Genomic DNA, 26,466 nt, shown 5'->3' on the forward strand with positions numbered 1-26,466 from the left:
CAGAGACGGTGCAGTCGTTTGTCTCGGCTGGCACTGAGGCCCAAACAGTCATCAAACAATATACCAGCAATGCACTGTGGGAAAAATGGCTAAAGTGTGACTAAGGCTGCCACGATTAGTCGACTAGTCACGATTAGTCGACTATCAAAATCGTCAACGACTGATTTAATAGTCGACGCATCGTTTGAAGCTTTGTAAGATCACAAAAGACGCAGGAATAAGTAGTAGGATTTAAGAGTGTAATAACGGACTGAAACAGAAGATGGCAGCACTGCATGTACAAGGATGCCAGCTGCCGTTAAACCCCGAAGAAGAAGAAGAAGCTGTGTCCCAGAATTCATAGCGCAGCCCAGCTCAGTTTCCAACAATGGCGGCAGCTAGTTAGTTTTAATATTACTCTTATTGTTCTTTCTGGGTCACAAAATAAACGTTTAACATATTTTCAGGCGAGAATGTAGCTGTGTAAACCTCAAATATCTGCTCAGTTTATCAAGACACCACATATTTTCAAAAGCGCTCCGACGTTTTCGGAGACGTCTGTTAGCCACTAGCTCGATAGCTAGCCGGGGGCTAGGCTAACTAGAGCCGTGAGAACACCGGACTCCCGCAAATCGTTTTCAAACCCACCGCCGTCTTTCGCTACTCAGGTTAAACATGATATATAAGTCACTTAGATAACTTAAAATGTTATTGTTTGGCTTTTTTTTAGTATTTTATTTGTTCCTGAGTAAATCGGTTTGGCTGAGATTAAAGTTATAGTTTTTACACAGCTGAATAAACCTCAAGCAGACAGCTGATTATCAGAAGTGTGAGATGCTCGAGAATTTACTCCGGTGTCCTGTTATATTTTAGATAGCAAGGAGTTTATTAAACTTCACAGAAACAATTTGCAAATGTCATTAAAATTTAATAAACTATCATCTTGTCTTTATTTTTAGTTAGCACATACCTTAAACACTTAAAGCTGTAAGCTAATGATAGTTATATAAGAGCAGATGCTGCTGGTGCAATAAGCTGTACGTTTTACGTCCAATGGATGATGATCTGACTAGTCGACTAATCGCAAAAATAATCGGTGACTAGTCGACTATCAAAATAATCGTTTGTGGCAGCCCTAGTTGCCGTGCAGGTATCGTTTTCCTGAATGAATATGCAGGCGTTCCCACGTAGACTGTGGTAAAAAGAGGCTTTTTCCTTCCCACTGTCGCCAAGTGTGTGCTTAGACGGGGCCGTCTGATTCACTGGGGTTTGTCTGTATTATCGTAGGGGTTTAGCTTGCAGTGTAAAGCGCCCTGAGGCAGCTGTTGTTGTGATTCAGCACCTAGTAAATGATTATGAAGATTTTTGCTATTTGGCTGCTGATGCTTGAATGCTCCTCGCTCTGTGGAGGAGAGCATCACGAATGTCGAATATCTGCAGAAACTAAAACAGGAAGTTTGATGAGCTAAACTGGACCAACTATGGATGATTCAGCACAAATTTTACATTTAAACCTGTTGAGGCTTGTTTAAAATACACATTAGACAGATGTTGTACATCTGCATTAGCAAATGTTAGCTGGTCAGCTTGTACCCTCTGGAGGAGCACGAGCCTGGAAATGTTTGATTAATGGATTCTCGAACTGTGGAGTTTTCATTCGGGGCAGATAGAAGCACGTGGAGGAGGAGACGATGGTTTATCATCCGACGAGCTGATGCGATGCTCTGTTTATTCTCAGGCCTCCAAATCCCCGGAGGAAGTTTACAGCTCTGAATATTTACTGCAGAAAGCAGCTGTGCCTGCTTTATTCACACGCTGCTCTTCGTGTGTGGGAATTTCTCCTGTGTTTGCCTTTGACTGGTGGATGCAGTCGATAACCTGAGAGCAGCTTCTGTAGCTTCGGGCTTTGGAAAGCGATACCAGTGATTTTTGCTTTATTTAACCTGCCGGTGATGCCAGATTGGGCTTTTTCTGCCCATTTGGGTCAGATACTGTAAAACTGTTGGGGCCAGATTTCTGATATTTATGCCAAAAATAAGCCTGTAAAATGTGAACGCACTGATATGTTTTATTGTTTTTGTTTCAGTGTGACACTCACCCCAAAGAAACAGGAAATATGATGTTTTTATGGCAGAACTTGCTTGATAGTTTTCTTCTGCACATTGTGACACTTCATGCACACAGGAGACAATAAAGCTCTCCTATTCTGAATGTTACCAGCCCACTCAATGGTTGCCAGTTATTATCTGTCCCATGGTTTATGTTTTCATATCTTTAAACTATCACAATATTTTATGTGGGTGTTTGTTTGTTAAAAATAAGGCTAACCTGCTGACAGAGGTTATTTTAGCTCTGAACCTTTAACGCTCAACACCAGAAATGCTAGTTTATTAAACCAATTAATTACTAATGTCATCTCTGACACCATTACTGTACCCAGTAAGTAGAGTCAGGTGGATTATAGGATGGATGACTTTAATAAAATCAGGCAGTGTTTTGATAAAGAAATCATCAGTTGTTCACTGTGAAACTGTGTTAACCCTTTAAAACCGGTCGGAGCGAGCATGCTCTGTTTTGCGTAACTATTTCTAAATCCTTGTAGCTCTGCAACCACGTGAGCTAGCGCAATATTTTTTTTTGCATATGAAACCGGAGGAGTTGTACTTACATCTTATGTCATCAGCTTGTCCTCGGTCACAGTTTCCTTCCACATATATCTTTGCAAAAACTGCATAAAAAGCGCAGCAACAAAAACATAATATTCCAGAAACACGCTTTGCCGATCCGATCAGCTGTTCATAACACTTCCTACGTCCATCAGCGTGAACTTTCGCATGTCCGCCATGACCTGCCCGAAACCGGAAGTGACGTCATTTTCGCGGAAATGTAGTTTTTTACCATCAGGGCCTCATGAGCCTATACTGGTGTTTTTAAAAGTTATCTTTGACTTTATGACTTTCTGTGTGGTTTCTGGGATGCTTAGGACTCATATTGCACTGCTGGAAATAGTTTATTTTGATGCATATGCTGCTTTTTTGCAAATTTGCATTATAATATTTATTTTTGTTTTTCCTGCAGTATATAAAAATTGGTGTATTTCAAAAACAAAACTATGAAGACACTCAAAATAAATTTCCTGTGGTGGGAAACTATTTTGTGCAACTTTTTTGTATTTACAGTTTTGAGGGATAAGCCTCTTAAATTTCTCTAACTAGAAATATATGTTAAAAAAACAAAAACGATTTTCAATTTTTTTGTAGTTTATTGCACTTTCTTGCAATTTATGTAATCACTATGCACTTAATGCAGACATATTATTAAAATTTGGGCTATAATGGTTGTATTGATGTATAGCAACTTGAAATGCTCCCAAAAATGGCTCCACAGCATGTAAACATATAATATAAGCTCTGGCAGACTTGGTTCTATGGTAGGTCTTAAAGGGTTAACCTACAGAGAAGGAAGGCTGCTGGTGCTAGCATTGCTAACATTACTGTTAGAATGGCTGGTTAGTCTAAGGTAGTGGTTCCCAAACTTTTTTTTGGTAGCCCCCCTTTTTTTACAAGAAAATCTTCGCACCCTCCACCCCCCTAGGGGACGTGCCCCCCACTTTGGGAACTCCTGGTCTAAGGTTTAATTTGATTTTGAAATTAGGAATGGATAAGCGGTTATAAAAACAGTGTTTTTGTCAGTGTGATGAGCTTCATGACTGATTGGAGTCATTAGCAAATGAGCGTGTGCTACTTAATCCTCCTTTGCTGATTCTTAGGGGGAACATCCATCCTTTTTCTTAAGCTTATCCAATTCAGAGCTGTGGTGCGGCTGAAGCCTATCCCAGCTGTCATAGAGCGAGGGGCGGGGTCCCGGACAGGTCGTCTGTCTGTCGCAGAGCTAACGCAGAGAGACATTCAGGCTACAGCCACACCTTTCAAACGAAAACGCATTGTTTTCTCTCCGTTTTAGTCTCCCCTCCACGCTGAGACGGCGTTTTCCTCAAGGACAAATGCAGCACTTTGAAAACGCTCTCGAAAACGCAGACTTTCTAAAACGATGATGCATTTTAGTCATGTGATGCAGTCATGTGACCAATTAAACAGAGATAGCGGAGTGCATTACACAGCAGTTGTTTTGTTTGCTCTCAATTTTGACAGCCCTAAAAAAAGATGAATATCAGTCTGTACGTGCTCCAGGTAGCTTTTCTTCAAATTCTTTAACTCTCACTCGCTTTTGCGCAGGACTGGGACGTAAGCGTTTTGGGCCGTTTCAATGTGGATGCACAACTCTGTGAAAACGACTGAAAACGCTAATGTGGACGCGGAAAACACTGTTTTCAGATCTATCCGGGCTGGTGTGGACGTAGCCTCAGATTCACACCTACAGCCATGAATCTGAATGTCTTTGGACTTGTGGAGATAAGCCTGAGCACCACGAGAGACACATAATGCTCCCAAACAAGTAGCTGCTGGATCAAAGCTTTTTAATGACCAACAGGAAGACTTCCACTTCCAAAGAAGTCTACAGTAAATTTGTCCTCAGCTGATGTCTCATTGAATTCAACATCATGTTCATTTTGTAATTGATGGTGTTTAATAGAGTCAAACAGGAGGGTTGCCTAGGTTACGCTCATTGGCTTACGACTTAACAATCACAACTTGGTAGCCAATGAGCAATCAGTGTTGCTCAGTTTCCCAGTCAGACCAGCTCCTCACTCATCAGGTGTAATTCCAAAACACCAGCAAAAATAATCAGCGAAAATATGGTACATTGATCTTTAGACGTCCCAATATTGTCACTTTCAGTGCTGTAAAATCACAGATGTTCCTTTTTCTGCTGAAGGTGCCAGAAATTCAGAATAAAACCCAGCAATGATTGGCAGCAGGTCCTCGTCTACAGCCTGCTTTGGAGGCTTTAACTGAGTTTGTAATGACAGCAGTTTGGTTAAGTTTGGTTTGAATTTCCTACTTCCTGGTTTTGTAAAGCACAGATGTAGGCCTGTAATAGTAGCCTGGTCCTCTGCCTGTGACAGTGGGCTATTTGCTGGGGAGACTTTGTTCTTCCTCACTCTGATTACGGATTCATAGCTGATTACAATGGAGGTTAACAGCCTGCCAGAATATTGAGGAGGAAATGTTCTGCAAACCAAAACGAGGACCTAAAAGAGGCTAAAAGTCTGAGCAGAGCTGCAGAAACACTGAAACTTTCTGTGGCTTTGTCACAACACTCAGCACCCTGCATGCTACGTATAAATTATTGATTAAGGCAGCTTTAAACGTACGTACGGCGTTCTGTGGGGATTCATTTGTTCAGGCGCTCAGCCTCCGCTGACACCACGTCCCTCATTTCAAGCTCAGCATTGTGAGAAACACCATGGCAACAGAGGACTCCCGATGCCTCACCAGCCTCATTTTCACAGTGTTGTGTCGTCTTTGTTTTTCAGCCTCCCCACCTCTCGAAACCGTGGCTGCACATCCAGATAGCCACATTCTGCCTGCTTTAGCCACGCCGTCTCCACTCCAGCTCTGCACATTTCCCTTTTCTTTCATGGAAAGTCTCTCCTCCCAAATCAAGCTGTGAAAAGGGCTTTCTGTCGCCTACAGACAAAGACTCGGGCTCTAAACTGTGCCTGAGAAATGGACCAGCATCTTAATGTCAGTGTACTGGGCCTGAAAGAGACGTCAAACATGTGAAGAAAACAGCATTATCTCAAGAAAAAACTGATAATAACAGCTTATTACACATGTCCAGTTGAATAATTAGATTATTTTGTATATGCTGACAGATTTTGGTTTGGCTTCCTGCCTTTTTTCAGGAGAAAATCCCATTAAATTCTGCCAAATAACATTAAAGCCAAACTCTCTTCGATTCTAATTATGGGTCACAGTCAGCAGCGGCTTTGTTTTTGGCCACTTTTAAATGGGATCCTCTCTTCTTCTGTCCTGACACAAAAACATCAGCATGGTCGGAAAATCCATTAGGATTCCTTCAAATGTTCAAATCTGTTCATTTTTCTGTCGGCAACCTACGACGCTGAAGACACGCCTCCAAAAAACTTTATTTGTTAAAGTTTCACGAGGATCCAAAACCAAATCGATCCCACGACAAGCCGATTTCAATTCAATTTTATTTATATAGCGCCAAATCACAACAAATGTCGCCTCAAGGCGCTTCATAGATACAGAGAAAAACCCAACAATCATATGACCCCCTATGAGCAGCACTTTGGCGACAGTGGGAAGGAAAAACTCCCTTTTAACAGGAAGAAACCTCCAGCAGAACCAGGCTCAGGGAGGGGCGGGGCCATCTGCTGTGATTGGTTGGGGTGAGAGAAGGAAGACAGGATAAAGACATGCTGTGGAAGAGAGACAGAGATTAATAACAGATATGATTCAACACAGAGAGGTCTGTTAATACATAGTGATTTAGGATACACTGCTGTAACATAATCCATTAATTAATCTGTTCAACTAGACCAAAAATCTCCAGAACAAAGCAGGTGGACCTGCGAGGAGTTTTCAGTTCAGCGGTGAGTCAAACCCATAAAACACATTTGTATCTTCAAACCGATGATCATTAATTCAGGCTCAGAATCAGCAAAGGTTTAATTTAGGTCAGTTTTATTGTGTTTTTCTCCCTGAAACCCATTTAACCACAGGCAAAACCAATTAGATTACAGGATATAATGAAATTAAAAACTCGCTTTGCCATTTTTACCTTGAAAGAGCCTTAATGGATTCTGTCGGCCAAACTGTGCTTCAATCCCCTGAAACCTCTTCAACAAGGCCGGAAAAACAACTTCATGCCTTGTGAAGCCTGTTCAGCATAAAACATTAATGAAGCTACACATTTGAGCAGTTGCGCTCTGAAAAAAACTTTTCCAACTTTTATTTTTTTATTTATTCTTCATTTTCAAGATCCTGAAGCCAAGAAGGGATAAAAATGTTAGTTAGTACAGAAAGTTCAAATCATCTCCCTTAACTCAAACGAGTAAGACAAATGTTACGTGTGTGTGAAAGTTCATCGAACAACCTCGTTTTTCGGTGCTTCTTTGTCGATGAATCAAACGTACGTTTTCTGCACTTGTGCAGCTTCAGAGCTGCAGAACTTTACACAACAAAGGGTTTCCATCGCTCCACAGGCTGCACAACATCGACAACATGTTTTCCACACACAGAGTTTCTGCTGCAGCCCGGCTGGGACTGTGTGATTAACCACGTTGTAATTTCAGTCATGAATTCGTCTTCCAAGAAAATGGTTATAAAACTGCTATAAAATGATTATTTTGCATTCGTTTCCAGCTGCTGTTTTCTGTCGTGTTATAAATCAAACAAGCTCACACCAGAGGAAGTAAGAGTTTAAAGGTTCAGGTACCTGATGATGACACCTTTGTCTCCAGCCCACTGAGGGTCACGCTACAGGGCAGCTTTCAGTAATTCAATTCAACTTTATTTATATAGCGCCAAATCACAACAAAAGTCGCCTCAAGGCGCTTCATAGATACAGAGAAAAGCCCAACAATCATATGACCCCCTATGAGCAGCACTTTGGCGACAGTGGGAAGGAAAAACTCCCTTTTAACAGGAAGAAACCTCCGGCAGAACCAGGCTCAGGGAGGGGCGGGGCCATCTGCTGTGATTGGTTGGGGTGAGAGAAGGAAGACAGGATAAAGACATGCTAGTAGCATGCAATCTAAGCGTCGTTTGGCTGTTGGCTCAATCTCTGCACAGGTGCTCTGCAGTAGTTGTACTGAAGTCTGGAGGCGTCCTCTGGTAGATGGTGTCTCCCCAACATCTTTATCTATTTTTATTACTTTAACAAAGTCACAAAGTAATCACGTTAATTAATCCTTTCATATTTTTAAAGTTACAAGTCAGCTCCAGCTCGTCTTGTGCTTCCCTCTGGACTTGTCAGGTCGCTGATGTCATCGAGCTCTGTCGAGCAGTTCGTCCCTGGTCAGCCACACCCCAATCTTGTGCTTCAGTTGTTTTGGTCTTGAGATGTGCTGTGAGCTGGAGGGACACTTGATCCAGAACGGGTGGAAAACTGGCACCACTATGGAGCTACAACTAGCACCTACAGTCCAAGAGCAGAGAGCTGTCCTGACTGTCCATCCACAGAAGGAGAAACCTACGGAGTGTAAACACTCAGCTTTTTATTATTGCTGCACGCATCCACCCTCCCTGACTTAGTATCTCCACAAACACAGTTTAAAATGTGGGAAACGCTGCAGTTGGTAAACAGTCTGTAGGTGAGCTGCGAGCCTGGGAGACCGAACGCTGTCTTCATGTCTCGTTATTAGCTGGAGGATACAGAGCAGCTTCTTGCTGATGGTGATAAATTCCACAATCCGAAAATCACCCGCGGAGGCCGTTCATACATTTATTTATTCTGAGGGAATTGATTGGAGCAGTATTTCCATGCCAGAGGTGAGTAATAATTCAGTGCAGCTCTGGCTTTTAATTCTGCAGCCCTCGTTCATCACTCTCACTGTGGTTTGTTGGTATGCGTGTGCACAGCTATGCGGCCCTTCCTTCATCCTCCTCGGCCTTTGTCACCACAAGCCTCAGGAGCTCATATTCTCTGCAGGATTTGTTGTGAAGCCATTAGCCGCTGCAGCGCTCGGGGTTAGCTCCCCCCACCCACACCAACCCACACCACCCACTCCATTGATCGAAGGAGCCTCCAGCTCCAGCCGGGCATCTCTAAACCCAGAGCAACGTCTGAAGGCTCCTGTTTTCCTCAGAGTCAGGCGCTGCAGAGGGGGAGGGCGGAGGGGCAGAGATGCATTTCACAGCCCAAAACACACACAGCTCTGGAGCTCTTTGTGCTCCAATTAAAATGCATCAAGTGCAAATCACCTGCTGGTTTACTGTTTGAGCTCGGGGACCAGGGGTCTGGTGTCCTCCGCTGTGCCCGAAATTGGAATTGGGCCTGATTAGTCTCGCATCAGCGACTCTTTGGGCAAATCCATTCAGCGAAGCGAGGGGGAGGAGGGGGAGGATAGGGGGAAGGGGCTGAAAAAGTGCTTCACATATAAATCTGTCAGGGCTCCGGCTCAGTGTTTGGGGTGCACATGATTGAGACGATCAGGTGTGATCTCGAAGAAACATTATAATCGTCGTGTTTTTGTGTTGGAGAGTTTTCAGTGTGTTTGTCGTTGCTCCTGGAGACCTGGAGGCTTTTCTGTCAAATGTAAACATGTAAATTTAACAACCGCTAAAAATGGCTGAAATTATGGGAAAATGTGTACCTGTGTCATCGTCGGGTAGAGGTACATCTTTTTACTTCCTGTTTCTTTAACCCTTTAAAGCCGGTAGGAGCGGGCACGCTCTGTTTTGCGTAACCATTTTAAAATCCCGGTAGCTCTGCAACCACGTGAGCTAGCGCAATAATTTTTTTTGCATATGAAACCGGAGGAGTTGTACTTACATCTTATGCCATCAGCTTGTCCTCGGTCACAGTTTCCTTCCACATACAGCTTTGCAAAAACTGCATAAAAAGCACTTGTAGCAACAAAAACATAATATTCCAGAAACACGCTTTGCCGATCCGATCAGCTGTTCATAACACTTCCTATGTTGGAATAGACGTCAGCACGAACTTTCGCATGTCCCCATTACCTGCCCCAAACAGGAAGTGATGTAATTTTCGCGGAAATGTAGTTTTTTTACCATCAGGGCCTCATGAGCCTATACTGGTGTTTTTAAAAGTTATGTTTGACTTTATGACTTTCTGTGTGGTTTCTGGGATGCTTAGGACTCATATTGCACTGCTGGAAATAGTTTATTTTGATGCAGATGCTGCTTTTTTGCAAATTTGCATCATAATATTTATTTTCGTTTTTCCTGCAGTGTATAAAAATTGATGTATTTCAAAAATAAAACTATGAAGACACTCAAAATAAATTTCCTGTGGTGGGAAACTATTTTGTGCAACTTTTTTGTATTTACAGTTTTGAGGGATAAGCCTCTTAAATTTCTCTAACTAGAAATATATGTTAAAAAACAAAAACGATTTTCAATTTTTTTGTAGTTTATTGCACTTTTTTGCAATTTATGTAATTACTATGCACTTAATGCAGACATATTATTAAAATTTAGGCTATAATGGTTGTATTGATGTATAACAACTTGAAATGCTCCCAAAAATGGCTCCACAGCATGTAAACATATAATATAAGCTCTGGTGGACTTGGTTCTATGGTAGGTCTTAAAGGGTTAAATAACAGCCTTTAAAAACAAATATTCACTGACAAGGATGTTGTTGAATCTGTAAAGATGCAACAAAAATGTCACTTTTAGCTCCGTCGTAACTTTAAACTGAATTGGAGGGTGAAAAAAGAAGAAAATACACTAAAATGTAATTTAAAGGAAAATGTTTTAAAATCTCTTAAATCTATATGTTTGTTAGCTTATGAGACGAGTTACTATCTGGATAGTTTAGCATATGATCCTGGCTCTGTGATGTTGGGTCAGTCTATGCTGCTCAGTTCTATGTTGTAACCCAGCAGCTGGAAACACGGCGTGCGTCAGTGATTCACAGACAAACCTCCGCAGTGCACTCGGCTCTGAGCTTCGCTGTCGGGTCAATAAACAGTAACTGTCAAGAAAATCTCGATTATTTTATTCTTAATTATAATCACATAAATTAATACGTGTAACATCCTGTAAATAAACGCTGACGCATCACAGAACAACGCGCACGGTGGATGCAGTTTATTTATCGTCGTTCTGTTTGCATTGATTGATTTACTAATAAATAACGATGCAGTAAATCTATATTCATCTACGCACTTGTGTTATTCTCTGCACATAAAACGATGATTGGACAGAAAATGTTCCTTCACTTTGACCTGAAACCACCATGTTTCCAAGAACTGTTTCCTTTGGTCTGGACCTGAGGCGCAGCGGTTGGACCCGTTTTACTCTGATGAATTACAAACATCAGAGTCGTCACATGAAAGCAAAGCCACGAATGAAGCGCAGCATCTGCAGACCGATCCAACGTCCCTGTAATTTCTAACAGGGGCACTAACAGCAGAGCAACATCTCTGATCCTAATCTGAATCATTCAGACGTACGACTCACGTTTGTATGGCTGCTACTGAATCTCATTTCATCAGTTTGTCATTTAACATCATTCAGGTTTCCTGTGAGCAGCAGCTGCCGTGTGCTGTTGTGCTTCGTGTCGTTGGCGACCTGTAGCAGCTGAACGTTAAGAGCAGATTCAGAGTCATCAGTGTCGTGCAGTGAGTGAATGTATCACATTCAGAGTTGGTGGTTGGTTGTGTGTGAACGTTTTAGTTTGTGGTACCGACTCAACAGAAGAACATGCTGCAGCGCGGTTCAGCCTGAAGCAGAGCGACCTCCGTCACCGATGCTTACGGGAGGTGAGGATGACGATGCATGATGAAGCCAAAGCTTCAAAACCGCAAAACCTAAAACAAGAACTGATCTTCAGGTGACGGCTCAGAGACCTGGCAGACCCAAACGCAGACACCAGACAACAAGGTCCAAAGGCTTTAATTGACGGTTGAAATAATGCAGAGACTGTGTGATAAAGGAAGCGCTGGTGGGAGGTGGGCGGGCACATGTGGAGAACCTGGAGCACAAAGACCTGCGATGATCACAGACTAACACCTGAGAGCAGGCTGAGTGTGTCCTGAAAAAACCATCTGCAAAGATCACAGATTATAGACTGAGAGTGTCAGGCGTTGTGCCAAAAACTGATTTCCAATGTTTCCGTGTAGGGCTGTGCGATATGACCAAAATCTCATATCCCGATATAAAACCTCTATCGTCCCGATAACGATATAAATCACAAAAAATTTAATATTTTCTGTAAATTCTGTGAATCTCGGGTAGGTGAAGTGTTTCTGCTGGAGTCGAGTGATTTAACCGATGCATGAAACGATACATTTTTAGACATAAGTTGTAACGGCGCCGTTTTCTTTGTGAGTGTTTATTACACGGCGTGCTGCGGGGAAAAGCCTGTTCTAACGTTTGAGTCTAAGGTTTATTTTTTAGCACCTGGCGGCTCTTTTTTAATTCTCATTCGTAAACACTCTGCATACTTTTTCACGTGATTCCGTTTATTTTGAAAGGTCTCAACAGGATCTTGAGCTTTATTGTGAAAGGTTTATGTGGAAAATAAACAAGCGGACACGCGATGGTGTTACCGTCGTTGTTGCTAATGACAACGCATAAAAACAGGCGCTTGTCCATCCGTAGTGTGGATATATTACATATAAGAGAAAGAGAGAACTTTAATAAATTAATATAACCACTACAGTGACCATCAGAACCATGAAAAAATAAACAAAGTAAACAGTTTATTTTGCGACACCACGAAACAAACGATAGACGTTTTTATATCGTTACATCGTACAGCCCTATTTCCGTGTGTTTTTTATGTCTAATATATTTTTGTATGTTGGTGAACAGGGTTTACAAAGGGTTTTATATAACGTTTAAATATGACCTGCTTTTGAAATATCTTTATAACTCTGTGTTATTGTAGTTACATTGTAACCAATCTGGTTCTTTTTGTCCACTTAAAGTATGTTTACAGAATATTGATACATTTGTTGCAGGTCTGCTGTCCTCTTGGCCAGATTACTCTTACAGAAGACATTTTTAATGTCAGCATTTTTAAACTGCATAAATAAAGGATATATAAGGATACAGCTTCTACCTTGTTACAGGAATGTTGTTTGTGGCTCAGGATGCATTTGACATGTTTCACATATTATAGACCAACAAGTTATCATTGCAGTTTAAATACGAGCAATCATGTTTTGGTAAAGGATGGGACAGGAGCCGTAGAGCGCCCACACCCAGCCAGTCTGCATGGCTTCTGTTTCATCCTCTAGTTCTGACCGGAGTTATTACAATGCTGTATTTTTTTAAAGTCTGGGAATGAAGCTAACAAGTGTGCTTGAGACTGAGAAATAATGAAATGCAGGATTATTGCTGGTGTTTTCTTTTAACCTGTTTGAGGAGGAACCTCCACGCTGAGCTGCAGTCGGCTAAATTAAACTTCCTGTCTGACTCTGATTGATGACGCTGACAAAGGCCGAGCTCGATGAGCCCCCTCGCTCTGCGTGGGGCCGGCTGCTTCACCAGACTTCCGCCTGTTTGCGGTTCGCGTCTCGCCGCTTGTTTATCTCAGTAACTTCTTCTTCTGAGGTTTTTGTCTCGCAGCGCTCCGACTGCAGCCGGAGGCCGTTTCTGTCTCCGGCATCTCGCCGCTAAAATCTCTCTTTTGTCTTCCAGAGGAGACAAAGCGATGTCTCGAACTAAGGCGCTCATCACGTTACTTCTGAATCAATACCAGGGTGAGAAATTTTCCATCTCCGCTGCGCCGTTAACACGCCAGCTGTGAGATTTATGTGATTGGTTGGGTTAGGTGAGGATGAGGTTAGACACCGCGAGGCAGAAAGGAAGACAGATCCTGACAGACGGTTAAGGAGGGGAAATAAAACCAACGTGAGAGCTTGAAATTGAAAATGCAAATGTGAGGCGAGGCACAAAAGCCGGACGGTCCTCTGTTTGCTTTGTGACAGCAGCTTTAAACAATCCAGTTTAATCATTAAGGTTTCTAAACGTGTCGTCGCTGCCGTCGTGAGGTTCGCCGGCTCTTTGTCCGCTCCTCGGGACGCGGGGGGAGATTGTGACAGATTTTGGGTCGGTTGCGAGGTCGCGGCGAGCTGACAGGGGCGTCCGAGAGGTTCATAAACAGTCCTAACATGCAGAGAGGCCATAAACAGTCTGTGAGAACGGCCGCGAGGAGGACAAAGGGGCCTCTCAGGCGCTGCTCGGCGCTGCTCGCAGACGCTCTGAAGAGGTTTCCACAGTGAAAGCAGCAGAGTTCAAAGGTCTCGCTCAAGGAAACACAATAATTAACACAAATACAGATTTTATTCAATTTGAACTCTTTGTAAGATCGTTTCTCGCCTGGTTGTGACGTGGCAAACAAAGGGGAAAACATCGCTGGATCACAAGTTTAGTCTCATAAACGAGACTCTTCAGTCCAACGTCGTCGTGCTGTGTGGACCAGTGCAGGTCAGGGGATGGGGTTAGACCTTTAAGGTAGCGCTCTCCACCCTCAGTAATACAGACTAAACATAACACAACAGCACACTCATGAAAGCTAGTGAGACAGAAACACTCACGGGGAGTTTATAGCAGCGAGAGCCTCCATTTATAACGTTTGTCCTCATCGTTCTCAGGTGTGTGAAATGCCTCACCTGGCTCACCTCCACTCTTTCTCACACACCTGCTGAAACCTCTGCAAACATGGAGAGAAACAAATCTCTCATTTAAAATGAAGCCAGTCTGTCTCAGTGAAGCAGATCCAAAGATGGCAGAGATGCACGAAGCTGCGGTCGAGTCACAAGTGTGTGTTTTTATATGCAGAGATCCCATTAAAGGTGAAGTAAATATGAATCTAATCTGATGCTAATATTGCATTTCATTGAATTTCTTCCTTCTCTCACCCCAGCCCGTTCTCACTCGCGAGGCGTAACATGCCGACGTTTTGTCACGTCCCGCGGCGTTCCTGAGGAACGCGAAAGGAGACCATCGGCGTTCTTATGGTACGTGGCAGGTTATGGCCGAAATCCAGTGCAATGACGCTCCCGCGGTAATAGACGTCTCAGCCCTGTATTCCAGCCCTAAACCTAACCTTTTTCCTGATCTTAACCAGGACTTAAAGATGTTAAATAGCGTGTTTCTAAGCGATTTGAAGAAAAAGAGCGAACATGTGTAGATTGAGTCCATACGGTTCTCATATTTCCTCATTTTTCCGAGGTCGTCATTTAGGAACGTGGTGGGTAGCCGAAAACATAATATGTTGACGATTTGTCACCTAGCGTAAAATGTTACGCTTTGGGAGTGAGAACGTGTTGCTCACCCCAACCAATCACAGCAGATGGCCCCGCCCCTCCCTGAGCCTGGTTCTGCTGGAGGTTTCTTCCTGTTAAAAGGGAGTTTTTCCTTCCCACTGTCGCCAAAGTGCTGCTCATAGGGGGTCATATGATTGTTGGGTTTTTCTCTGTATGTATTGTTGTAGAATCTACCTTGCAATATAAAGCACCTTGATGTGACTGTTGTTGTGATTTGGTGCTGTATAAATAAAGCTGAATCGACTCATTAACAGGAAAAAAAAGCACCGATCACTGTGACCGCGATCGAGCCCCGACTTCATCGTTCATCCATAGAAGCTTATGAGGAGAAATCGTGTGATGTCAGATGTTTAGTTTGACACAACAGTTACAGCGTTGTTGTTTCTTATCAGGCTGTTTCAGTGTTGTGCACATAAAAATGCTGCAGAACCCAGAGAGAGGATGAAACGGCGTTAAACATGGTGAACATCGAGACCTGCAGCTTTACCTGTTGACTCATATCATGCATGTAGAAGAAGGCACTGCTTCCACCCAGCTGCTCACTTATTTCCCCACAGGGGCCCCACTCTGGATGAAAGTGCATCTTTAACCAGCGCTGTCACACGTGAGGCAGATGTTTTAACCGCTGCACCCAGAACACATCTGCATGGACACCAATTCAGAACTGAAAGAAAGCGAAATAAAAATCCACTTTGTCTTCTTGCGGCTCTTCTCTCTGTTGCTGCAGAAACACCGAGTCCTGTTACAGAGAGTGGGCGGAGCTACATTTAACTGACGTGTGCTGAACCCCCATCCCTGCAGTCATTAATGTCTTTGACGGCGAGATAAGTGACATAAATGAGACCAAAAATCTTCTCACATTAGTCTGAATGTCGGATCTGCAGGTGAGAGCAGATGGGACAGAATAGATCCGACATCAGCTGAGTCGAAAATATATAAAACACTTTGCTGCCGATCAGGAAGTGTAATATTTTTCTGAGAGCTGTGAGTGAGGCTCAGTTGGTTTGAGACAAAGTGGCTCTTTACATCCTTCCTGCCATAAAAAGCCACAGTCTAAGAAAAAGCCACCGACATACAGTAAAGCTGAGCTCGCTGCAGTGTTAAATCACCGGCCAACATCATATTGAGACAAATTACACTGTATGAAGTTATAGGGCGGTAATTATGCAAATTACACAGCGGTTCGTGGGGGTGGAGGAAGTTGAAGAGGCTGACACGCGAGCTAATTCACAGCCGGCGGCGAGGTGATGAGGAGGATGATGGCGACTGCGAGGAAGCGGTTTGCTTCGAGGGTTTGGATGCAGCTGCACCACCGGGATGGAAACATCTGGAGGAGGAGGTGAGACAGCCGCAGGAAAGCAGTGAAAGAGAGACGGAGAAATCACCAGAGGATAATGAGGAATACTTTAACGCAACGATTCTCATGTGCAGAGAGGAAGCGGCCCTGACTAAATCCTGCTAACGGGAAGAATTAAAGCACCTGAAACCTCGTAAACCTGTCGTGGTACCAGGTTCTGCTCCTGAGTTTGTCCTCATTCGTTAGTGTTTCCCATCATGCCCTTCTCTGTCTCCTGTTTTCCTTTGTGTGAGCGCTTCCTCTTTAATGTTACAGTTTCATGAGACTGCAGCGGTCTAATGCGACGCAGAGGGACGAGGAGATGATTTATCAGATAAAACTTTACAAAAATGCATTTTGGGTGAACTTTCGAGGGTCACGTCACCATGTGGGGTTGGCTCTAAACTAATTTACAGCATGTGAAACGTCTCATTTCTGCCCACATATTGATACTGAGTTCATCTCACTACGCTGTGACACTCACGCTCAATTTGGTTATCAAAAAATCGTGCTGAATGTAAAAAAAAGAAAAACAGAATTTGGCTTCAGGCTGCAGCACAAAAATCATTTGTTTGCAGTTTTAACAGAGTTTAAAAGTGTTTTCCTGCCCTGGTGGAATTATTTAAATCTATTTATTTAAATTTATTTATTAATAGGACATTTTCTCTTTGTGGAGATTCTTTTCTCACAGCAGGAAGGTCAAAGGTTGTGTACAAAAATAGCTGATTGTGAGGGCTGGGAGCATTTCTAATATAAGTTCCTAACCTGCCTGATTTAAATTCTGTCTAATTTCAAATTCAAAATCATCTTCTTACCTGTGGAGCTTTGCAGCACAGCTAATTTCTGGATTATTTGCCAAAAAAGTGACACAAACACAAACTGAGATATCACAATAAAGTCTGCTGCAGGTTATTCAGACTCCTGCTGAAACTCAGCAAAGCCCCCGACACAAACTCGCTTCCAGGACTTTTCAGCTTTCAGTTTTTAAAATGAATAGAAGCTCTTTATTGTTTCCCATATGTCAACTTTAATTCAAAGAGTCGCCTCAACATAATAACAGCAGATAGTTTTATTTTCAAAGCTTCAAGCTGTGGAAAGCGGCACCAGTGATTCCTGCTTTATTTAACCTGCCAGCAGTGCCAGATTGGGCTTTTTCTGCCCTGTTGGGTAAGCTGCTGTAAAACCGTCATCGCCAGATTTCTGCTGTTTGTGCCAAAAGTCAGTCAGGTCTCAACACACAGACACATATTCTGTTCCAGCATCACCGTCAGATGTCTTAGATCCACCGTGAACCCCAAAATCTGCTCCTGTCACTGGATAAGTCACCCGATGACTGTCATATTTTTACTAGCTTCTTATTGGTCTCATACACATTGCTGAAGGACGGCCTCTTTCACCTGTTAGACACATCGACTGTACTTGAGTGAGCCTCTCAGGTGTATCTTTAGCTGTCCAGGTGTGTTTTCCATCTCATTGTAGCCATTTTTAAACACAGCATCATTTGTAATTAATGGACTGTCATCCGCGCTCTTATTTTGAAAGTTCAGTCACTGCTAACTAGCTTCAGCCCTTCTTGTGTTTCCCCTCCAGCCAGCTCACTCGATAGGGTCCCATCTAGGGCTGCCACAAACGATTATTTTGATAGTCAACTAGTCACCGATTATTTTTGCGATTAGTCGACTAATCAGATCATCATCCATTGGAGGTAAAACTACAGCTTATTGCACCAGCAGCATCTGCTCTTATATAACTATCATTAGCTTACAGCTTTAAGTGTTTAAGGTATGTGCTAACTAAAAATAAAGACAAGATGAGAGTTTATTAAATTTTAATGAAATTTGCAGATTGTTTCGGTGAAGTTTAATAAACTCCTTGCTATCTAAAATATAACAGGACACCGGAGTAAATTCTCGAGCATCTCACACTTCTGATAATCAGCTGTCTGCTTGACGTTTATTCAGCTGTGTAAAAACTATAACTTTAATCTCAGCCAAACCGATTTACTCAGGAACAAATAAAATACTGAAAAAAAAGCCAAACAATAACATTTTAAGTTATTTAAGTGACTTGTATATCATGTTTAACCTGAGAAGCGAGAGACGGCGGTGGGTTTGAAAACGATTAGCCGGGAGTCCGGTGTTCTCACGGCTCTAGTTAGCCTAGCCCCCGGCTAGCTATCGAGCTAGTGGCTAACAGACGTCTCCGAAAACGTCGGAGCGCTTTTGAAAATATGTGGTGTCTTGATAAACTGAGCAGATATTTGAGGTTTACACAGCTACATTCTCGCCTGAAAATATGTTAATCGTTTATTTTGTGACCCAGAAAGAATAATAAGAGTAATATTAAAACTAACTAGCTGCCGCCATTGTTGGAAACTGAGCTGGGCTGCGCTATGAATTCTGGGACACAGCTTCTTCTTCTTCTTCGGGGTTTAACGGCAGCTGGCATCCTTGTACATGCAGTGCTGCCATCTTCTGTTTCAGTCCGTTATTACACTCTTAAATCCTACTACTTATTCCTGCGTCTTTTGTGATCTTACAAAGCTTCAAACGACGCATCGACTATTAAATCAGTCGTCGACGATTTTGATAGTCGACATAATCGTGACTAGTCGACTAATCGTGGCAGCCCTGGTCCCGTCGTAGCCATCAGGTGTCAGAGTCGAGTGTCGGTCTTGTTTGTTGTTTAGCCTTTAAAGCCTTCAGACATTTTGTGCTTGTGCACCGTGAAACCAAGGTGAACAAAATCAGTGAAATAAAGATGTTATATTTATTAAGTCACGACGGTTCCAACATTCAGTCAACGAAACCAAAATAATATATTTGAAAGTCTGATTTCAGGAGCAGTCAGTGGATCGTATGACATCCTTCTGAGCGCAGTGATTGAATGGTAGTGGTGCTCTTTACGATTCAGACGCATGGACGGTTATTGCACATTTTTCTAGGACACCATCCTAAAACTGTTGCAGGGCATCCCGTAATGCCAGTGAGGCTATTAAATGTGATTAACGGGGCCTTTTAGCTCTCCTCGAGTATCTGACTGTTAGTCTTTTGGAGCGCTGCTCTTTCCTAAATGTCCGTTTGGCTGCGATGGTGGAAGCAGCTGCAGGAGTTTCTGGCCTGTTTGGATTTCTGTCCTCAGTGAAACCACCTTTAAGCTTGACAAGAGAGAACAAAATGGACAGACGGATAAAAGCTGCCAACAAACACACAGAATGAAAGCGCCCGCGGTTCCTCCTCTCGACTGGCCTTGGCCTCGTCTTTTTCGTGTGCGTTTTGTGTTGTCGACCTGAGTGCTTCGGTCTCCTGTGGCAGGCTGAGAGTTTGGGGGAGGGGAGGAGGTTTGTGTGGAGATCAGTGAGGAGAGCAGCAGAGCAGAGGTTTCAGTGGACTGATGGACGAGTAGAAAACAGATTACTGTCAGGGTCGCAGCCAAAGGTGAACGGGAGGAGAATTACCTTGAGCTACTGCCTCGAGCTTGCACCAGGGTTGCACTTCTGTTAATGTCTTAGCCAGGAACTGAAAGATTTTTATATTCTTTTACCCAGAAATACTCTGTTATTGCAAATTAGTGAACCTAAAAACAATTCGATTCGTCCTTGTAATAATTAGAGGATCTCGTAGCGCCTGCAGGAAAGCATAATCAGAAAATTGAAGGTGAATGTTGCTTTAATAAACTTTAATTCTTTCTTTCACACACCACCATTAAATGAATATTTAATGGTGGTGTGAAATGAGCGTTTAAACTAAAGGAATATTGACATGAATGATTTCTGTCCTCTGACCTTATTTCTGGAGGTTATTTCCGAGTCTTTAGAGCAGTCTGAAGCATTAGCTTTTAGCTAACAAAGATTACTGTAGCTTTAGCCATGTTTAGCATCCACGACTATTACAGTGGTGGATGCTAAACATGGCTAAAGTTTATATGACAGAAGCTAAGACAGAGAAGAACAGATCCACTTTAATTTTCTCCACAGCAGCTCTTTTGTAATTTGTGGACATTATTTCACTGTTATCAGGATGTTGTCTTGAATTCCCGCTAACAACGTGTTAACAGTCTAGTTTTTAGAGCAGCAATGCTAACATGCTAAAGCTTAGCGGTTATAGTTTTTGCTATATATAGCTATTATCTTTTTTTAATGCTGACATGAACACAAAATAGCTCCTAATCTATCTGATTCTCATGATTAACCAATAAAGAGACAAGGAAATGAGGCTTGATAGAAGCAGTTTTGTTAGCTAGGCTAACATTTTTACACTGTTTGCTGTGTTATGCTTTACTGTTAGCATAAACATTGAGAAGGAAAATAAGAACAAAGCCAGACTTTTAGCATTCACTGTCCTCAAGATTGTTACGTGGAAGTTGCAAAAAGAAAAGCAGCAAATCTTTTCTGAGAGTTGAAGATTTATTATATTTTATTGTTTTTGTTTTTTTTTTTTAAAATTGCAAATAATTGATTGGATCATCTGATTAACCGGTTTAAACCGGTTATATTTCCCGATTTGTCTTAGAGGGACATGTTTTCAGTCCAAAAATGTCCTCACAGTATAAGGAATACGAGGATACACACACACACACACACACACACACACACACACACACACACACACACAGGCTTTCTTTCTAATGATTCTCAAATGTCAGGCTGATTACAGTTTAGATAATAGGTGCCAAACGTCAAGTCATGCATCTCCCACTCTCTCTGTTATACACACACACACACACACACACACACACACACACACACACACACACACACACTGCATACATCTTCCAGACTAAGAGCCTGAGGTGAGCCAGCCTCTGACTTCTTTCAGCACTTAAAGTCTTTCATCCTGTCGTCAGCTCTGCTCGTCTTCCTCCTCCTCCTCCTCCGACTGTCTGCTGGATATTTAGAAGCTGTCTTTCTGCCTCGCTCTCCTCTTTTCTTTCTCCGAAGCTCAGCTCTGACTCGGCCTTCAGGAACTAAAATCATTTTCTTGTTTCTTCATCTTCTCTGACCGTCCTTAATTTTAATTATGTAAGCAGACGACCACATCAGAGCTCAGTGTGAGGAAATGCAATCCCCTCATTTATGAAGAAGCATGTCGAAGCATTAGCGCTCCAGAAATGCAGTGAAATACTTTACTGACCTTTAAATCTTTTATTGTGATAATCCGGCCAGACTTCCTGGCCTGTACTGTCTTTTCATGCGTGCCTGCTCTCATAGAAATTAGTGAAGTGACCCAACCACTCATGTGCCGAATCCACAGAAAAGAACAAGCTCCTCCTTTGTTCTCCTGGTTGACGACATCACCGACCTTCAGAGAAGATTGGAGATTTTAAATGATCGACTCTAGTGGGAGAGCGAAGCATGGAAACATCAATCCTTTTAATCGCTCTTTAAAAAATGCAACCACTGTTTTAGTTTTTCTGCTGAGCGCCCCGAGGTGATCTCCTCACAAGCATAACAAAGTAGTTTGGCTTCAGAAATCAAACCAAACAGTGACTGAAGCTAAAGTAAAAATGAAATGCATGAAAAATAAGTCGACTTCATCCAGAAATATTTATCCAAACACTTGACGTGAACCCAAATCAAAGTTTGAGCTACTCCACCGTGCACCGCCCTCCTTATCTTCTAGTATGGACTTCATCCGTCTGTCACAGACTGTATATAATAGATGGACACATCTACCCATTGGTTTCTGGACTCTGTGTCAAGCTAACGGTAACTAGTTTATAAAGCTGCATCTATAAACTGTGCACGTGCAACATGCATATATAATTAGTGCTTAGTTTCACACTTTGGCAGCAAACCCAGTGCATCCAGTAGACGTTTATTTATTGGATACGTCAAAGAGGCATCAGAGCTCCAGTTGATGACTTCATTAGAGGTAAGCCTAGCAGTCGAGTGTGTCACCTTCCAGCAGAGGCCACGCCCCTAACTTTTAACCATAACAAAATCCAAAAAATAGTCTCTTGCCGTTAGGGATGAGTATCGTTTAGGTTTTATCCGATACGGGTGCCAAACCGGTACTTTTGAAACGGTGCCGCTGCTTAAACGGTGCTCAAACCGGTGCTTAAAGAATGGAGAACACAAAATTGGTCCAAAAACCTCTCATGTTCAGCTGTTTTTTTTGTAAAAAGATAACAATGTTAGCCTTTTCTGCAGCTATGGGGCATATATGGTATCACTCTTGGCTGGAAGCAGCTTAAACAATGGAAAAAACACAAACCTCTCATGTTTAACTGTTTCCCACTTTTTCTTTGGTCATTTTAGCCTTTTTGTCCAGGGTGAAGGGAGTATCTGCCATCAAACAAGAAGACAGCCGCATGTAACTATGATGGTGTTTGCTAGTTCACCTTACATGCATTAATGTAATAACGTGGTTAGCCTACTCAACGTAAATTACACACGAACAACATTAAGCTACTCACGCAGAGAAGAACGGCTGCTGCATCATCATCATCCTCATCATTTCTGCTACACTGGCAGGGCTAGGGGCCAGGACTCTCCTCTTCGGGTTTTTGGGGGATGTTGCTAACTCCGGGTCGATAACAGGCACCACACCTGCAGTAGATGTGCTCGGTGTGAGGTCTCGCAGCAAGCTATCAAATACGGCGCATTTCTCGGCTTTTAAAAAAACGCTATGCGTCGCCAGGTGTTTCATCAGATTTGAGGTGTTACCTCCTTTGACAGTATCACAGTATCAGCTTAAAGCACTTGTTGCAGCTGCTGAGTTTGCATCTTTTGCTGTGAAGTACAGCCAGACTTTGACCGCTTCACCTTGGGCGTTTTTAATCTGTAGCTCTGCTCTAAAAGAACGTACGTACCTGGACCCGCCTACTATCCTCGGAAACGTAAAATGATTGGCTAGAATCCAAAGTGTATCACAGCTCAGGAAATGTGTGCAGCTTTTTGGTCTGGGTACTACCGTTTATGTCAGAACCGGTACCCATCCCTACTCGCCGTACGGCCATTGTGAAGGAGGAGGAGTCTGTGGCGACTGACTCGAGGATGAGCTGCATCCAAACTGAGTGATGATACGTCACAGACTCTTACTGGCTCTGTGTGGGGTTGAAAGACCTTTGAAGATCGTCCTTTTGGTAAATAACAATAATGACAAAGCTGATGCAGTACGAACAGAAAACTGGCGAGCCATTGGTAATCCGTGTTGATCCCAGAGATGAGCTTCCATTGAAAAAATTCTGATATTTGTATATTTTTAATAACATTAGTAACAGCAGAGCTACGCATCATATAAACATTGTAAATGTGCAAATATTACAAATAAATGTGAAATATCCAAATACAGCGACACACTTTTGAGCTGAGGAAATCACAATCTTACTTTGTTGTCGCTCTTGTGTGTTTCCAAAAATAATTTTCCACCTCAGCGTCAGCGTGCTGCTGCGGTAAAATTGATGGTTGCCATCTCATGTAAAAGGAGCACATAATAGCTTTAAAACCTTCACTTTTCAGCCAAATGTGAGCCTGCAGGTCCTGCTGTCAGCTCTTTGTGGGGCGAAGTCAAATTGGCTGAAAAGTGCTCCCCGTCGCGCTGCTTTTACTGCACATAATGTGCGCCTGTATAATGGCACTGTAACTCAGGCAAAACAGAAATAAAATACAGCCTGAATTATGGCTGAAAGTACTTTCCATCTGCAAATAGGTTTTCCATTAACTGTAACAACAAAAATATTGAGAGCGGTGAATCAGCGAGGAGCGTCGGGGAGCTTTAAGGACGTCTCTCTTCATTTCTCTCTGCAGTTTTTCCAAGTGAGGTTTTTTAAATGAAGCTCTGAAAGTACTAAATGGATTTTTGGAGAATGTCTTGAATGAAAGTAAAGTGAAAAGCAGCCGTTTGATTCTCTCGATGCCTCTGTGAGTGAAATATGTGCTGAAATGTGTAATTAAAGAGCAGGACAGGAGCGGCTTGTTGTTGGTAAACGAACTCTGATGTGTGGCTCAGCGGCATCATCAGGTCCGTGAATAAACCAGCCTCAGAGAAGCTTTTCATAAACACTACAAACACAATTAAAGCCTCGTCGGGGCGAGGTGGCGGGAAGCCGCCGAGAGCTAAGGTGGCAGACTCCGCCACTGCTGCCACCTGGAGGCGGGGCTCTGGGCCGCGGGGTAAATAAATCGCACTTCAGTGAGTTTTATTTCACGGTCGCACCGGGCTGGAGTCGGTCCGGCGGCTCGTTTAACGCCTCGGTCTGAAGTCTGTCACAGCTCAGCGGCTGTTTCACGCCTCTGCAGGTCGCCGTGACGATACGCGGACAGGTCAGGGGACGACTTTAAAAACTTTAGTGATGGCGAGACACCTGAAGGACGGCTGTAAAGGGCAGATCAGTCAGAGGTTTTCAGATCTGGCAGCGTGTTCACAACAGAACAGCTACAGATTTACAGAAACGTGAATTCAAGCTGGTTACTTTGTGCCGTCGCTCTGACCTGAAGTTGCTGCTCTTGTGCTGAAGCTGGTGTCCCTGTGGCAGGTGGGTGACACGTTAGCCTAAACACTTCGCACAGGACTGGGTAGCGTTAGCTGTTTATAGCCAACAGCCTGTGAGGTTTATGTCGAAGGAAACACTCATTTTCTACAACTGTTGAGAGTGAAGATGTGGACGTGTGTGGGACATCTTCCAGTTTCTCATCATGTTCATGTTGAGCGTGCGGCTAAAGCACAGCCTGGTTCAGATCAGATGCTAAACAATGCTCCCTCTATGAGATTTGCCAGCTTGCTGTGTAGACATCTGCTGAGCCATCAGCTGATCTTGGTTGGTGTTGAGATCAGCTGATCTGCGCCCTGTCTGAATTAACGCTTTGCTGAATTAATGAGAGTCTAAGGAAAGAAACCTGCTCTGACAGCACTGCACAGAGAACTCCAGATTTTCCAGGATGCATGGAAAATCTGAGATGTCTCTGTGAAAACTCCTTCTCAGGCTTGATTGTTGCTAACGAGCCAATCTGCTGACGGCAAACTGCGACCCGACTTCCCCGGAGGTCAATTACTTCCTGCTCTGTCTCTGCGTCAGACTCCAGAAAGAAGCTAAAAGGAGTTTTGGTGTCGTTCTGATCTGCTCGACATGAATAAAACATCAAAGCTGTTATCTCTGCGCTGCACTCGCTGCTTCCCAGGTGAAGATTAGTCTGCAGCAGCCGCGGCTGATGAAGCCAAACGAGCCGAGCGTCTGCCGGCCCTCCAGGCCTCCCGCGCTCAGACGCCCTGGAGGAAATAAAAACTCTAACTGGACAAATTAGTTGCAGTTACAAAGAGGAGGAGCTGTGATTGGACAGCAGGTCCTTCGGCGGCATCTGCTCAGATTCAGACGAGGTCAGGGTTCAAATCCCTGAAATCTAATCGCCGCGTCGTGTTTCTGCGCTGCGTGCTGCTGCTTTGGCCTCATTCGCACTTTTGTTGTCACACGTCGGATCATTACAGGAAAAAACACCGTTCAGAGCCCAGCAGAGTGAGGAAGAAAGGGCGAGCGCGTTCAGGAGGAATTTTATTGTAACCATGTTTTTAGACCAGATATGAAGTTCTGAGGATTTTGGGTCCATTTCAAATCCCATAATAAATATTCAGTTCTGACGCCAGTGGGAGACTTCCTTCCAAAGTAAAGTCAAGTGGATTTTTTCATTTAAAGACTTTTAAATTGCACTGATACATATATATATATTAGGGGTGCAACGATACACAAAATTCATGGTTTGGTTCGATACAAAAAAATGTTTTTAATTTGTCATTTATTAAAATTATAAATATATATTTTAACTCAAAAGTACAGTTTTTAAATTTAATGTTGCTGAAACATACAAAGGGATAAAAAAATAAATCTATCTAATGGAGAAATCACTCATCTTTGGAAAAGAGAGTTTATTACAGAGAAATGTCTCTTTCCAAAATAAAAGCTATACTATACGCTTCTTCTGGGCTATATTCTCAGCAGCATATTAAACATATCAGGTCCCCATAAGGAGAATCATGTGCTAACGGCTGTCTAAATGACTCGGGTAAAGTTTGTAGCATGCGTGCTTGTTGTTTTTGTCTGCTTCCACTTGTCTTTGCACGAGGATGATGTTGGAGTAAATGTGCAGTCATATTCGTTGTGTTCCCACTAGTGCTGTCAGCGTTAATCTGAAATGACGTTAACGCCACAACACGGCAAATCTCCGTTAACGAGCTACCGCGGATCGCCCCGTGCGTGGGGCTGGACGGCGTCAACACGTTAACGAGCTAACTGCGCTAACGAGCAATTGAGCATT

General features: G+C 43.0%; 1 protein-coding gene and 1 long non-coding RNA gene across 2 annotated transcripts in view; one reads left to right on the plus strand and one right to left on the minus strand.

The window, feature by feature from the left end:
• tmeff1a (transmembrane protein with EGF-like and two follistatin-like domains 1a) overlaps positions 1 to 26,466 on the plus strand; it is a 145,484-nt gene that overhangs the window by 23,909 nt on the left and 95,109 nt on the right. The gene's annotated exons all lie outside the window — the stretch shown is intronic.
• LOC146496980 (uncharacterized) lies at positions 94 to 25,854 on the minus strand. The gene is made up of 2 exons (XR_014870804.1): positions 11,875 to 25,854; positions 94 to 3,429 (listed from the first exon to the last, which is right to left on the minus strand). It is a non-coding gene; the product is annotated as an uncharacterized LOC146496980 (long non-coding RNA).

The sequence above is a fragment of the Neolamprologus multifasciatus genome, chromosome 18, assembly GCF_963576455.1.
Source record: "Neolamprologus multifasciatus chromosome 18, fNeoMul1.2, whole genome shotgun sequence".
Taxonomy (NCBI): domain Eukaryota; kingdom Metazoa; phylum Chordata; class Actinopteri; order Cichliformes; family Cichlidae; genus Neolamprologus; species Neolamprologus multifasciatus.